Source organism: Hyperolius riggenbachi, chromosome 3, assembly GCF_040937935.1.
Source record: "Hyperolius riggenbachi isolate aHypRig1 chromosome 3, aHypRig1.pri, whole genome shotgun sequence".
Lineage (NCBI taxonomy): Eukaryota > Metazoa > Chordata > Amphibia > Anura > Hyperoliidae > Hyperolius > Hyperolius riggenbachi.
Genome location: NC_090648.1, coordinates 205,855,480 through 205,872,742, shown reverse-complemented (window position 1 = coordinate 205,872,742; position 17,263 = coordinate 205,855,480). Strand labels below are relative to the sequence as shown.

The window sequence follows — 17,263 nt, the reverse complement described above, 5'->3', positions numbered from 1 at the left end:
GGAGATTAGTACCAGTTTTAATCTACTGGCTAGTCTCTACACAGTACAAAGAGGTCTGTAAGGTTTAAAATTGTACTTGCAGACTGGGAAATTAAAAAAGCAGGTTTGTCCAAAATTACAAAATAGTAAAAGCCCATTTTTTTATATACAAAACTGATGCCAACTAAGGATTAATAATATTGGGTCTGTGTAACAATAACATGTTTCTTTTTAACCTGATATATATATTGTTAATGCCTTTTATTCATGTATTCGTTCCTGTTACATACTTATCTGAAAATGAAACAGTCAATATATGAAAGGGCTTTTTGCACTGTTTTCCATATAACTAGACATAACCTGAGTTCTTTGATCTAGTGTTTAAAAGCTAGTTAACAGGCAGCGATGATCACTGCAATTGATGATAAGAAACGGTATTGATTTTGTGTCACTGCAATGTAGGCAGAAGATCTAAGTATTAAATAATGTTCCTGGGACACTTTCATTGTGCCCAGCAGAGGCAGGAGAGCACAACATATTTAATGATCTGGAGCACACAGCCTTCGTGAGGTCAATCATATGTACTTAACCTCTGCTCTTTCCACGCTTTGTGCTTGTCTAACTGCTTTATGAAGTGTTTGTTAACATGATTGGGGATTTAGGGCACTGATACCTTGATCTCTAAAAGTTCACGTCAGCTCTAACAATGATCTTTCAAGTCAAGAGAAAGCATGCAAAATTTTGTCTCATATATTACATTGCTATTCATAGTAACAATATAAAAGATACAATTTTAGTGGGTAATAATAAAATAAGTCAATGCTACAGCTTTTTTTCAGCACATGTTTGAATAAATTATCTTTAACGACTATTTTTGCTATATGTTTACACCAGAGGTCACACGGCCAGTGTGTATGTCAGAAGATGTAATTGCTGGAATATAATGCCTGGCTTAACCCCACTGTGTCCAACTAGAGTTACATTAGATGAAGGGCCCGGAAAAACAGGAAATCACATTTGTTTGCATTCAGCTCTTGTAAGTCACCTTATCTTGACACATTTTATTGAAAAAAAATGTGTAAAGTGTATTTGTCACATAGGACTCAAAGCGCATACATATGTCTCAGATCAGTAAATAGTTGAATGGTAAATTGTGCAATAGAGGAATAATATGAAAATGCCAGGCTAAACAGGTGGCTTTTCCGTCTGGATATGAATACCTGCAAGGATGGGGCTGTTTTTACTGAATGCAGTATGATGTTCCAAAGTGTAGGGGCAGCATGACATAAGGCTCCAATAGTTTTGAGGTGAACTCTGGGGGTGACCAAGTTTATAGATCCTGCTGATCTGAGTTTGTGGGAGGTGTGATGCAGTTTCAACAAATGCTTCATGTATTTAGGGCCAAATTGTGTAGAGATTTGAATGTCAACATTCCCATCTTGAAAAGGATTCTCCATTTTACAGGTAGCCAGTGCAATGAGAGAAGAATTGCTGTACTGTGACAATAATGAGGTTGGTTTGTTGTTAAACTGGCAGCAGCATTCTGTACTAACTTGAATTGTTACAGATCCTTATTTGGCCTATATGGCGGGCATTGCCAATCATTTTCTGGCTAGTGTCAGGCTTTTGTCAATCACAATCATAAACTTAACATGTATATTGTTTCTTTCTTCATTGTCTATACTGTATATATATAGAGAGAGAGAAAGAGAGAGAGAGAGAGAGAGAGAGAGAGAGAGAGCACTCATGGAGGCATGTGATTTGTTTGATCAGCTGAAAGATTTACAAAGGATCTTATTTGCTGTGGTCACATCCTGTTTTAGCGAATGATCATGACTAGCAAGTCGGAGACTTACATACAGGCATCGATCACCTGACCAATGACTCTGACGAGGCCTTCAATCTGTGCAGCTTCAGCAGAATAATTCCAAATGGTCTGGAAACATGTCAACAAACAAATGCCTCAAGAATGAAGTCAAACAAGCAAATTTCTTATGATAATATAAAGCCCCTTTCCAAACTCTGTCTCCCTCAACAAAATAACCACATAGCAACAACATATTACCTGGAAACAGTGGTGTAAAAATAGGGGTTGCAGAGATAGCGACCGCATCGGGGCCCTTGGGCCAGAGTGGCCCCATAGGGCCTTTCCTCAACCAAAGTATTAACTGTTCATTGGTCCTGTGGTGGCATGAATCACTTCTATAGATGCTTTGAATAGTAGTAATCATTAACAAACTGATCCCCATCTCCTTCTTGCACCTGTGACACTGTGGTTGTCCTTGGCAGGTTTTGTTGCGCCATATCAAGTGCTACATATAGATTGCTTGGGGAGGGGGGGCCCAATGTAAAACTTGCACCAGGGCCCATAGCTACATAGCTACGCAGCTGCCTGGAAATATATAAGCCTTTTTAAAGAGGGAGATGTGGAGAAGCTGCCACTAGCTACCCCTCCCAGCTAGGATATTGGGGTGAGTGGCCAAGGTGTCACTTACCCCATCTTCTAGTGGGATTATTGAAGGGTGTGGGACAACCAGCAGGTGGGGGCCTAGCTCTAATACCAGTGTAAAAGTGAGTCTAGAGCAGAAATAATAGAACAGAACAACAGTGTGACCATAGTTCTTACTATGAATTTTAAACACTTTAGCACATATGCAATTAACTTTTTCTCCTGAGTTTTCGAATGGTGATATTTTTAAACTTGTCAATAAAATGCCTTTTAAGCCACCAGAAAGCAAAAAAATACTCAAAATATTTTTGCTAGTACTTTTTCTTTTTCTTTTTGGTACTTTTTTAAGTTGAAAAGTACTGCAAAGTTATTTTAAATAGAAAATGAAAAATTATCCCCTAGGAGAAAATTCAGGTGAAAAAGTGAATTGCATACGGACCCTTATTTTTAATACATTTATTGCTGGGAAGGATGGGTGTAGAGCCATAAAATGAAATAAAATTGAGCCTGGTCAATAAAATTGATCCTTTCAATAAATAAGAAAATACTTTGAGAAGTTAATTGCTTAAAGCAAACCTGAACTGAAAAATAAAAGTCAAAATAAACATACACACGTCATACTTACCTCCTGCATAGTCTACTCATCAATCTCTTTCTCTTCTCCCATGTTCACTGTTAGTCCACTCTGATCAATGGAATTTGTCCTCCATTTTAAAAATTATGATAACCTCATGACAGCTTCCGGGTCAGCACTCCTTTAACCAGTAATATTGCTTGACATATTGCCATAGGGAAACACGGACATTACCTTGCACATCAGTTATGCTTTCAGTAGTAACTGACAACCACTGATATATTGAAAAAGTACCTTGAAGCTTTCAGCTTGTTGATAGACAGAACTGACTAGATCCTGTCAGAACTGGAAGGGATCATTGCTAGCAGAAAATGTTGAGCTTCTGCGAGGAACTGACAGTGAGGTAAGTATGTAAAATATTCATTTGCAGCCAGTTACATCATGTATTTATTTTAAATCATTTTACTTGGTTCTGGTTTACTTTATGTATGCCAAAATATTAAGTTTAACAGAAATTAGAAAAGTAAAAAAAAAAGTAAAATATAATTGTTGATAAACCAAGACCACTACCAAAAAGCAAACAACTTGCAATGCCTGGAAGTGAGAGATGTCTTTGTGTAGGCCTGTAGGCAGGAGTACATTTCTGTTTCCACTACAGTAATGAAGATTATTGATTTCTGATGTAACAGGCAAGAGCACAGATTCTCTTGTTATTTTGCCCTATAACACCAGTCAAACATCCTGCAGAGACCTTAACTTCTGTCCTAATTAAGGGTTAAGATTCATCCTATCCGGTACGCAACACCACTGCCTCATCATTCATGAATCTAGAATGGAAGTCTGTATTAAGCACTGATTAACCTTACAAACTTTATTCTAGCTGAATGCAGGCAGAGGTAAACTATGGACCTTAAACCTCCTCTTTACTCCCCCCCCCCTTCCCCAGCAAACGTTTCATGTGGACCCCTCTCCATGGGGACCTTCTGACAAATTCCCACAGGTTAGCTCCCTCTAGTAAGTGCAGCCTGCACCTATAACATGTGTGACTGTCATAACATTTTGCATCATTCCCATCCTCCCATAAGTGCTGCCATCATCCCCCTATACATAAAAAATAGCAAAGAGTGGCTGCATATCTGGAAATGGGAGATTTGAGAATATGCGAGCCAAAGTTTTGGTACCATCACAGTACGTGCTGTCTGTTGCCTGCAATGCAAAATACAGCTACTGTTCAAGAAGCAGTGTCATCATATCATAATTGCACTGAAAAACTGTAGAACAGTGTTAAATGTACTGAGACTTTACTATCAGCTATCTCTGGGGGTCCAAATTTCCGGGCACCTTTTTGTATGTACACGCACTGCTCCTCACCCCCAATATAGCAAGTGTGGGCAGTATAACTCCTTCCCCCAACAAAAAAAGTGTGGCCTTTATAACTTCCCTTCCAATTCATCCCCCCATAGCAAATGTAGCCTCTCTCACATAGCGAATGTGTCAAATATAACACCCCCCCCCCCCCTTCTACTGCAAGTGTGACCAGAGTATAGTACCCTTATCAATCTGCAATCTGCCCTATGGCAAGTGTGGCCAACATAACACATCCCAAGGCACTTGTGGTCAATATAACATCCAGCCCCTCATAGTAAGTGTGGCCAGTAACTCTTCCGGACAAGTGACTCTTCCCTGGTCTCCCATCATACAGAATAGCAAACAAGGTTTATTAAAGTATGGGTCTAAGAAGACCTTTGTATAGTGGTATGAAGCAAACCCTACGAAATATCACATCTTTTTTGTGGTGTATTGTTGGTAGACTTGACATGAAATCTACACCTGGTATGATCCTATTGCACATGTCAATCTCTTGAAACATTAAAAGGAACTAAGCACCCTTTCTTTCACTGGAATTTCTCCTGACATAGAAGCTGCCACGTTCCCACCCTCCCCTTCTCACATTCCTTCTTTACAGAAGTCAGAGATGCTATCTTGACACATTAACGGTAGATAATCTCTTTGAAGAAACTGTCCTAATTACCCAGCCCCTCAGTTGATAAAAAGGTATTGTTTACTTCTTGATAATGACTACAATAAAACAATTATCTTCCTGAAATCCCTGAAGTAGGCTAATACAACTTAATTGCTAAACTTTGAATGTTAAATAACAGGTAGAATGGAAGTTTATTTTAATAATGAGACATATTTTTGGCATGCATTTTTCATATGCTATTGAGATGCTCTAGGTGCTAAAAATTGTCCTCAGTTCACTTTAACCATTTAAGCCACCTAGACATGATTGTCACATCCAGGCGGCTGCTGCTGCGCTGCTGCGTGCTCCCGTACCACCCCCTGTTAGCCCAGAGATCAATGAATGGGAACATAGTTCCCATTCATTGATCTAAGTCCCCGCTTCCAGGCACTTTGCTTCCAGGGCTAAAAAAAAAGAATTTCACTGCAAAACTACAACTACATACATTTTTAAAATAAAATAAACCCACATTATTACATTTAAAATTAACTGTTTACCTCCCACACCAAAAATTACCCAAATAAAATGTTTAATGAAAAAAAAATTACAATTAAAAAAAACAAACAAACATAAATACCTAAGGGTCTGAACTTTTTTAATATGAATGTGAAGAGGGTATATTACAAACATTTTTTAAATAGTGATGGATGCAAAACTGAAAAAATGCACCTTTATTTCCAAATAGAATATTGGCGCCATACACTATGATACATAATTTAAATGGTGTAATAACCGGGACAAATGGGCAAATTAAATACATAAGTTTTAACTATGGTAGCATGTATTATTTTAAAGCTATAATGGCTGAAAAATGAGAAATAATGAATTTCTTCCATTTTTTTCTTAATATTCCAGTGAAAATGCATTTAGAAAACAATAATTCTTAGCAAAATGTACCACCCAAAGAAAGCCTAATTGGTAGTAAAAAACAAGATATAGATCAATTCATTGTGATAATTAGTGATAAAGTTATTGGTGAATGAATGGGAGGTGAAAATTGCTCTGATGCATAAGGTGAAAAATACCCACGGGCTGAAATGGTTAAAGAAAACCTGAGCTGAAAATGAAAAGTCAAAATAAACATACACAAGTCATACTTACTTCCTGTGTAGTCTACTTCTCAATCTCTTTCTCCTCTCCCACGTCCTGGTTGTTCACTGTGATCACTAGAATTCTATGTCCTCCATTTTGAAAATGGCCATTAACCTTCCTGGTCAGCACACTGTTAAACTGTAACATCGCCCACTTGAACCATAGGGAAACATGGACACATCAGTTGTCCTCTCAGCTATAACTGACAGCAACTGATATATTTCAGTTCTGACAAAATGAAGTCAGAACTGGAAGGGATCATTGTCAAAAGAAAATGGTGAGCTTCTGAGAGGAACTGATGGCAAAGTAATTATGTAATGTTCATTTGAAGTTACCTCATGTGTTTATTTGAAATATTTTTACTCAATTCAGGTTCCCTTTAAGGCTGTCAAAATGCAGAGAAACAACTATGAAATTGAAACTATTAATCTATTTTATAAAATAATTATTAAAGACTGTCATCATTATACTTTTTATAGACTCTTTACATTGATTTAAAAAAAAATCATTTTGCTAGTATGTTTATCAAATTCATGCAAATCAGCTAAAAGATATTTATGTGTGGGCATGTTCCCATTTAAATAAACTAAGACATCAAATATTTGATATGTTAATCATGCTAAATCGTAATTGGCATGATTGCTTAGATTATTAAGAGGCTGCTGTACTTTATTTGAAACAAATACAAGTGGAATCTTTTAGACTGCACATTCTGACCTAGTATGAAGATAATAAAATGAAATTATGATAGCCAAAGCTACACATACACTGTATTATTGTTCACAGCACCTTAAAACATATTTTGTGCTTCATAAAGTTTTATAAAACTTATTACGTTATTTCTCTTTATCAGTTTATCTCATGATTTAGCTCTCCTTGGGGTATATTTACAGAACAGCATAGTGGCATAGTTGTTAGCACTCTTGCCTTGCAGCACTTGGTTCCCGGTTCGAATCCCAGCAAGAATACTATCTGCAAGGAGCTTGTATGTGCTCCCCATCTATGCATGAGTTTCCTCAGGGGAATCTGGCTTCCACCCACATCCCAAAAACATACAGAGAAATTAATTGACTTCCCATTAAGTTGTCCCTAGAATACGATACATACCTAGGCTAGACATATGACTATGGTAGTGATTAGATTGTGAGTTCCTCTGAGGGACATTTAGCCTCCCTGGCGGTAACCAGGTCAGGAGCGGAAATTCCGAGTTCAGCTCGGGGTAGCTAAATACCTGGTTTTCCTGCCCGCCTGGATCCCGCGCGCGATCGGCACTGGCCTGTGAAACTCTAGGCTTCTCTCCCCAGCCACCGGGGTTCCCGTCACATCTGCTTTTCTTCTGAGATCCCGACGGCCAATCAGCTGTGAAGTGGTGTATGCCATGACTTTATTGGGGCGGGGGGTAGCAGCGCAGTAAATTAAAGTGGACCTAAACTTTTGCACGGGACAAAAGGAAAGCAGAGAAATGCTGCCTGCCTGCCTGTACGTAGAGTTTACCCTGTCTGATCCCCCTATCTGGATGCAATCTATGGCACAGGACAGAAGGAAACATAAAGAAATGCACACTGTATGTATGTAGAGAGTTTACCCTGTCTGATCCCCCTATCTGGATGCAATCTATGGCACAGGACAGAAGGAAACATAAAGAAATGCACACTGTATGTATGTAGAGCATTTACCCTGTCTGATCCCCCTATCTGGATGCAATCTATGGCACAGGACAGAAGGAAACAAAGAAATGCACACTATGTATGTAGAGAGTTTACCCTGTCTGATCCCCCTATCTGGATGCAATCTATGGCACAGGACAGAAGGAAACATAAAGAAATGCACACTGTATGTATGTAGAGCATTTACCCTGTCTGATCCCCCTATCTGGATGCAATCTATGGCACAGGACAGAAGGAAACATAAATAAATGCACACTGTATGTATGTAGAGCATTTACCCTGTCTGATCCCTCCGTCTGGACCCGATTTCTGGCACAGGGCAGAAGGTAAACAGAGAGAAACGCACGCTGTATGTATGTAGAGAGTTTAGCCTAATTCCTTTTAATTTGTCTCTAATCACACGTTGTAATTTTATCTCTCCCCTGTATGACCTGACTGCCATGACAGATAAGCTCATTTGAAAGCACATGATGTTAACAATATAGCCATTTGGTTCCCAACTGCTTCTGAGCTAAGTGCCTCTGCTGCCTTAAGCCCCATACACACACTCAACAGCGGTCTTTTAGGCTCTCTTAACTTTTCTTGTGAAACACCTTAAAAAAAATCTTGCTATTGTTCAAGCAGCTGATAAGACTGATAAGAAGTCAATTGAACATTTGGATTAACTTCTTATCAGTCTTATCAGCTGCTTGAACAATAGCAAGAGATTTTTTTTAGGTGTTTCACAAGAAAAGTTGTGAGAGCCTAAAAGACCGCTGTTGAGTGTGTGTATGGGGCTTTACTGATTTTTGCCTGGATTATGACTACTCTCTGCCTGCTGCCTGTACCGACCTCTGCCCGGGTTTTGAGTACTCTCTGCGTGCCGCCTGCATCGACCTCTGCTTGGGTTTTGACTACTCTCTCCCTGCCGTCTAAGACTTATAGCAAAGGGAAAAAATTCCAAAAGGAATCACGCTTCTACTTGTGATGTCGCCCTCTCTGCCAATCCCTGTTTCAAAATATACCACACGCAGGAGGTATATTAGATATATATGTATATACTGTATAGTCTGGTGCCTTATTTGTACAGTTTCACTATTTTTTAAGTTTACAGGTAGTCCTCAGGTTATGAATGCCCGCTTTACGAATGCCCCGCCGATACGAACGGTCCGATGTTTGCACCGCCCCGTTGATGACGTCACAGCGAGCGCTGGATTGCGGCGATTTAAATGTTTTTAAATACATTTACATTGATCTAAAGACACCGCGTGTGTGGGGAGGTGAGCAGATACATACCGCACACCTCCCATGTCCTGGTGTCACCCTCTGCATAAAAAACCTCCGTCTCGCTAAACAGATCTTCACCTTCTGACACAGGCCGGCCCAGGAGGCTACCTGGCATACTGAGCATGCGCAGCGCAGTACAGTATCCGGGTCAGAGGGGGCAGATCTGCTTATAGCGACACGGAGGTTCTTTGCAGAGGCAGAGGGTGACACCAGGACATGGAAGGTGTGCGGTATGTATCTGTTCACCTCCCCCCACACACGGTGTCTTTATATCAATGTAAATGTACTTTAAAACATTTAAATCGCCGCAATCCGGCGCTCGCTGTGACACTGTTTGACTTAGGAACAGATTCGGGTTAAGAACGAGCCTACAGTCCCTATCTCGTTCTTTAACTGAGGGCTACCTGTATTCATAAATGTAATCATTCCAACAATTTTCTGTTCTAGTCTTTTATTACATGTTGGAGGTCTACAAGACCTTTAGTCTGATATATTTTGGTGAGTTATCACTTAAGATTTGGAGGCCTAAACCCTTTGAAAAAAATGTACCGCTTTTAGACCCATAAATCCAGACAGAAATGAACCGCCAGGGAGGCTAAGGCAAAGAAAATATACTCTGTATGACACTGTGGAAGAGGTTGGTGCTCCATAAATACTAAATAATAATAATATAATAAAAATGTTGTGTGATAACAGAGTCATTCTGATAGTTATACTCCTCCTAACTAACAACTCAGGCTCACAAACCCTATCAGATAAGACTAGGAATGTGAGTCCTTATTTTCAGCTCTCTTGCACAGCTTTCACTCAGTTGGTGGACCTGCAGCAGCAAATGAAACGTGTGGTGATTTGCAGCTTCAATACACTTTGCTTTATTTGCTAGACCATGGATTGAAACCTCATCATTTATTAATTTGATTGGAGCAGCTACAACTTAACCACAGGAAGTACTTGTCCATCATGGTCAACAAGCATGTCAGCTCCAAATTGAATACCTAAAATCTTAAAACTGAAGACCAAATAATCTGCTGGGTGTCCAAAATAGACCAGTGACCAGAATTTGACCAGCATGTGCTAGAGATGCTTGCCTGCCATGCTTCAGGCATCTTTTCAGAAAGGGTATTCAATCAGCACTGCTAGTGCAGTGGTCACTAATAGGTCCATCTGCCTGTCTAGAAATAACCTTGTAACTTTCAACAAAATGAAAAGAAGAAACACTGATCAAGACTAACCAAGTCTTGATCGGGGAGGAATGGTCCAAGGGGCAGGGAGGCATTTCCCCTCATGCCCACACTTTTATTCTTTGAAAGGGGGTATTTTGGGGCTATCTGTGCATATTAATACAGCAACACTACTGCTAATCCAGCCATCACTCCCAGGTGGCTTCCTCTCTGCTAAGCAGCAATTCCTAGGAACCCAACCTCACCAGCCTCATCTCTCTCTTAGTGACTGGAACAGTTGAGGGAGATGGAACTGGGATGGTCATGTTCTTAGAAATTGCGTCTTAGAGAGGAAGCTATGCAGGAGTGATTACCATGTGAGTGACAGCATGGCCTGACAGTCCTCATCAGACCTTCTTCAATCTTAACTACCTCACTACTGAGGGATTTTTCCCCTTCTGTACCAGAGCAGTTTTCACCTTTCAGCACTCCTTCCATTCATTTGCCTATAATTTTATTTCCACTTATTACAACAAAACGATCTATATCTTTTTCACCAATTAGGCTTTCTTCGGGTGGTACATTTTGCTAAGAATTATTTTATTCTAAATGCATTTTAACAGGAAAAATAAGAAACAAATTGAAAAAATTCATTATTTCTCAGTTTTTGGCCATTATAGTTTTAAAATAATACATGCTAGCTGTAATAATCAAATATTTAGTCCCTGTGTGTGACTACCTGACAGCCTTAGTGCTGGTCCTTATCACCTTCGGAAAGTATACAGCCGATAGCAGACTTTCACAGAATTGATCGCCAGAACAGTTAAGAGAGTCTTTATTGTATCCAACCGGGATACTCGGTATAATCTTGGTTACAAACTTATATTGAAAAACATACGAAGCAAAGCAAACATCAGTAGGTAATAATACAGATATTGAGCAAAGCTGATTAATATGAGTGTGCTAGCTCCAAACCTATACAGATCTACCTTATAAAAGGAGAAACCTCCAGATCCACAAGTGTTAACTAACCACACGCCCCAGAAGGTGGGATATGGGCGGGTTCCAGATGTCACCCCTATTAAACACTTGCTATTGGCTTACAGAACTCTGTGATTGACATCCAGAACTCTGTGATTGACATCCGTCTAATGCGCAAGCGCGAAGCAGATGCCCTGTACCCTAAATACTCAGAAGCTGGTGTTTAGAAACACCAGGCATTGTTTGGCCCTGGGCATCCCAGGCTCAGACAGCTAGTCTGCACGTCCCATAGATAATGCTGCGTTCTGACCTTTTACTATTCCCTGTAATGTTCTCTCTTCTATTCCACTCTCTGCCTGGCCTTCTAGAATCTGTATAGCAAGAGAACTCTGCACATAATCTTTGACTGAAACACAGGTTCACTTTGGCTATAATAAGGGCCATACCTTGCAAGACCCTCTAAGAATCTTACAGTCCCCCTAAAGACTTATATGCAGAATTCTCCTATCAGATTTCCTACATCATCCTCTGTTTTAATCCCTCGCTCAGCCAATCCATATTGGTCTCCACGACTTTTCCCTTTTTAGGTTCCACCTCTCCATGATCACACACAGTCCCTTGTCTAGGTGGCCACACCCTGGGAGAGAGCTACACCTCTGAGCTCTACTGGGGAGGCCCTAATATGTAATGTAGCACCTCCACTCAGACGCATCCATGTCACAAACGTATCACTTCCATACTTGCATGGTCATGGAAGAGTGAAACTCGCCGTTAAAGGAAATGCTGGAAACAGATACCTTCTAATGGACTTCTCATATGGCATGTCTGAGCCTAAACTTTTCATACTATAACATACTATAACTTATCTCTAAAATATTGACTTATAAGATAATACATACTACACTTGATCTTAGCCAAAAGGCCGAGAAGCGATAAGATATCGCTATTATAAGATAATATGTCTAACACCAGTATGTCTAACACTAACTTACCCATATTGCCTAATCTCAAACACAAAATCACTTGTGTAATCAAGCATAATTATAATACCCCTCCTAATGATCAGTGGGTGCTTATCTTAACAAATTAAAACAAAAATGTGGGCTGATTTTATGACCTGGACTCCCATGGAGTATTATCTCTCAAGATGGGCACCCCCTGTGGAGCTTTGCTCTTAACACTTTGAGGAATAACATAGTTAAACCTCGACACTAGATCCATCTGGGATATTTGCTCACACAGTAAGTTCCCCCCTTGTGAGATTCACTTGGTCTGACCACTTATATCCATAAATGTATCTGTAGACTTCATGTTAAAAAGCAAAAATAAACTTTTTCTTGCGGCCCCCAGGAATCTTGGTCTGCCCTCCGGTAACAGTTGTCACTCTTCTTGTATCATAATACCAGTAATAGTAATGAGAATAGTAGTAATAATAATAATCATAATAGTAACGATAATAGTCATCATAGTAATGATAATAGTCCTCATAGTAATGATCATAGTCAGAATAGGAGTAATAATAATCAGAATAGGAATGATAATAGTCCCAGATGGTACATCCTGGAAAAGAGAAAGCATTAGCACTTTGGGTTACGTTTTGCCCCATCAGTCTTTCAGTCTTTTTCTCGGTCTCGGAAATCCTGCTCCTCTCCATGTCCGTATTGACATCTGGAAACTTTCGTTTGTACGGATGAAATCTCGCTAGCCATCTCAGTTGCCATCTATTCATCTTCCTTGCATACATGTTGTCCGATCACCTGAAATCGACATAGGAACATATCATTCCTTATTATTGGTTGTGCCTGACCCTTCTGGAGTCGGGCCTTTCCCTTTATACACTTTACATTGATCAATATGCACAATGATTGGTTTCTGTGGAGTTCGTTTGAACTTTTTCTTGCTTTTTGGTGGATTGAATGACAAATCCCTCTCCACTACCAAAGTGGTGTCACTTACTTTCTTTATGATTTTGTAAGGACCTTCAAAATTTGCTTCCCACGGACCTGTCTTTCTGAAAGTTTTCACCATCACCCACCCCCCTTGGACATACTTTTCAGATGCGCTATCTGCAGTATGTACAGGCTCTGGGTGACACATGTTTGTGGCTGCAAACTGCAAAGTCCTTTGCAGTTGTGCTTGCAAAGCTCTTAACCATTTTTCATGACTAATGGCCTGTTTTTGCATCTCTGAAAGAAAAGGTTCGTTCGGGAAGACAAGATGCATTTTCCTCCCTGTCATCAGTTCATGTGGTGACACTTTTGTGGCCGCTGCAGGTGTGGCTCGATACGCCATCATTACAGCTGGAAGGTGGGTAACCCAGTCTTTGCCATAGGTCAGGATCATCCTTTTTAAGCCTGTCTTAAGAGTATGGTTCATACGTTCCACTATCCCAGAGGACTGGGGTCTGTACGGTATGTGGAACTTTTGGTCTATCCCCAAAAGGGCACAAAGTGTTTTCATCACCTGACCAACGAAACTTGGGCCTTGATCTGACTCAATACATTTGGGCAACCCCCACCTACTGAAAACATGTTCCCATAAGGCTTTAGCTGTACACAGGGCTGTGGCAGACTTGAGAGGTATGACCTCCACGTATTTTGTGAAAATGTTGACTATTACCAATGCAAATCGCAATCCCCCCCTGGCTACAGGGAGTGGGCCTATGAAATCAATCTGTAGGGTCTCCCAGGGACCTCCCGCCACAGGAACCCTCTGTAAAGCCGGTTTTTCCCCTTTTGGCTTGGGACTGATCTGGGCACATATGAGACATCCTTGTACACACTCCTCACATGTCTGTTTAAGGGTAGGGCTGTAGTATTTGTTTTTCATCACTTCTACTAGCCGTGCTATCCCTATGTGTCCCAAAAGATCGTGGTTGAATCTCACTAATTCCTTCTCTAAATGTTGTGGCATATATGGCACTATCCCTTCTGGCCTTTGTTTACACAGAACACCATTGATCACAACCAGCTCTGCCGGAAGTTTGGTTTGTTCCACAATCTGAACAATGTTTTGATCTTTCCTTTGTTCTTGGAGGAAACAGGGTGCCGGTTCCGGAACCTGCTGCTTCACCTTGGAAAGTTTGCTGATCGAAGGCATTTCCTCTGAATAGAGAAAATCTCCCTCCACCGCTGCCTTTTTTGCCAGTGTGTCTACCTTTGCATTTGCCAAGAGAATGTCATCATTCCCTGGAGGAAGGTGTGCTTTCACTTTAACTAAAGACACCCGTTCAGGGCTCCGCATGCCAGTCTGAAAGAGTTGCATGAGGATCTCTGAATGCTGAATGGGTTTGCCTGTCGCATCCACCATTCCTCATTTAGCCCAAATGGGAAGGTAGTCACACAGGGAACGTACCACATATGCACTGTCACTGTAAATGGTAATCCTCACCTCTGTGTTTTGGATTACCCATTGGACGGCTTCCAATTCGGCTCTCTGTGCCGAAAAACCTGGTGGGAGCTGGAAAAGGTATGTTTGATCAGTCTGTTGGATAAAAACTGCAAAACCTGTCCAGTATTGACCTTCTTGCCAATACCTGGCCCCATCCACAAAAATGTTTACTGCTCCTTCAACGTGGAGACGGCCGTATGGACTGGTCAATTCCTTTTCCACCTCCTGGACACAATCATGTTCTGTTCCCTCATACTGCATCAGTTGAGGAAGTACATATTTTGCACTGTGTACTATGGTAATGTTCTTCTCACTAAGAGGGACAATCCACTGTGTCAACCTCTGTGCTGATACCCCCCTGACCTGCCCTTGCAAAATCATTCTCAGGGGTGTATGTGGTGTTTGCACCTCGATTGGAGAAAAACCTACAATGTGCTCTGTAGCAATTATTGCCCAATGTAGAGCTACCACTTGTTTTACACATTCTGGCATCCCCTTTTCCACAGGTGAGAAGACTCTGGAGAAATAACCTAGGATTCTAGGCCCATCTGGATGTTTTTGCAACAGCACGGCCGAGATGGCCTGTTCTGAAGCAAACACCTGTATGGCAAATGGCAAGTCTCGGTGCACTGTGCACAGAGCTGGCGCTTGCGCCAAACCTTGTTTCAGCCCTTCCCATGCTGTCTGACACTCGTCAGTCCATGGGAGGCTTTTGGATGCTTCTTCCTGATCCCTCAGCAGTTCATATAAGGTTTTTGCTTTTTCTGCAAACCCTTCTATGAATTCTCTGCTGAAATTGACCAATCCCAGGAATTTCCTGAGCCCTGTCACTGTTGTGGGTCTTGGGAGTGCCAGAACTGCTGCTACCCTTTTTTGTATCGGTTTCCTGCCCGTCCCAGAGATTTGAACTCCCAGATACGTTACCTCATCCTTCAGGATCTGTGCTTTCCCTGGATTCAGCTTTAGGCCTGAATCCTGGAGAGCTTGAAACACCATGTCCAGTATCTCTTTATGCTGATCTACAGTAACACTTTGGACAAAAAGATCATCAACATAAAAAAGCAATGCATCTCCCAGGTTCAGGGGTTCTAAAACATGTGCCAGCGCCTGATGAAAAAGAGAGTGACTGCTGTGCAATCCCATAGGCAAAACCATGAAGGTATATTGCTGACCCCGGAAGGAGAAGGCAAACCTGTACTGGGAATCTTTATGCAATGGTATGCTGAAAAAACCTTGACATATATCCAAGCAACTGAACACACAGCATTTTGCATCAACTCTGGCTAAAATGTCTGGCATTGAAGCCACAATTGTGGTCACAGGCGGAGTTACCTTGTTCACCGCCCTCAAATCCACACATAGTCTCCATTGATTTGTTTCTCGTTTCAAGATTGGCCAAATCGGGCTATTGGATACCGAATTACGTGGCCTGATAATCTGCTTGTCTAGGAACTCTTGAATGATTTTACTCACTGGTTCCTCAGATTCTGGGGGAAGGCGGTACTGCCGAATGGATGGGGGGTCTGGACCCGAAATCCTGACCACCACATTCATCCTCCCAATGTCTGTTTTGCTCTTTGCCCATAACTTTGGATATTTTTCCAGATACGGGCGAAGGTTTGGATCAAATTGTTCAGACCAGCCTTCCTCCAGATCCTCTCTTGACACCTTGAAAACATCTTGCCAACCCTCTTGATTGACACATTTGATGCTCTGATCAGGTACCCCAGTACTCCACACGACCTGATTTGGCATATCAATCAGCCACCCCTGTTTTAGGATTGCATCCGACCCCAGAAGTGTCCCCTTGATGTCCGTTTTCCACAGTGGAACAACCATAGTGAATCCGCCCAGTTTTACCCGTGCTTGCGGAATCAATCTGGCTTTGCTTTGGTATCCATTGAAACTAATCAGATTAGTAGTTTCTGTGGAACCCTTCTCTTTTAGTGGCAGACCGGTGGTTGATACTGATGCACCTGTGTCTAACAAATTTTTTTCCTCAAACCCCTCCACTGCCCCTTTAAGATAAGGCCGTCCATCCCGCCCTATTACAATGGGTGCAACGAAGGACAAAGCAGTGGGGGGCGTACACCGTCAATCGGAGGCTGTGTCTGCATCCTCATTGCTTTGCTCGTTAAGGTACATTGCAGCTATCAGCTTCATGGCCTCAGTGTATGGAGACTTCCTTCTCTGTCCTACCTCTAAAACCAGAGGCTCTTTTCCTTGCTCTCTTGTCTGATAAGAGCTAGAGGATTCAGGAGAATTCTCCACTTTCTGTCCTTTGACAAAGTTACGTTTTGGTTTAATCTGCTGTACAAACCCATTTTCCTTTGCTGCCGCTTGATCATCTACGTCTCCTTTCTCTGCTTTGCTCGGGCACTCCCTAGCTAGGTGTCCTTTATTATGGCACCTGTAGCATTGTACACCAGCCCTGCGTGCCTTGAATGAAGACAGATCCCCCTCAGCCCCCCCTCCTCCTCTCCAAGTGGAGGAAGGTTGCTGAGCTTTCACTTTCTGTTTGTCATTGGTAGCTGGGCCCCCCCTGGTGGCCATTGCATGGATCTTCTTCTTTTCCATGCTTGGGCCTCCATCGTACAATTGGGCTGTTCTGAGAACTTTCACTGCCCCTGCCATTGTACCAGATTGTGCGGCTAAGCTCACCCAAGTACGATCCAAATGTTT

General features: G+C 41.5%; 1 pseudogene; it reads right to left on the bottom strand.

Moving 5' to 3' along the window:
• Positions 1-11,944: 11,944 nt before the first annotated feature.
• LOC137564703 (U2 spliceosomal RNA) lies at positions 11,945-12,125 on the bottom strand (annotated as a pseudogene).
• Positions 12,126-17,263: the final 5,138 nt, after the last annotated feature.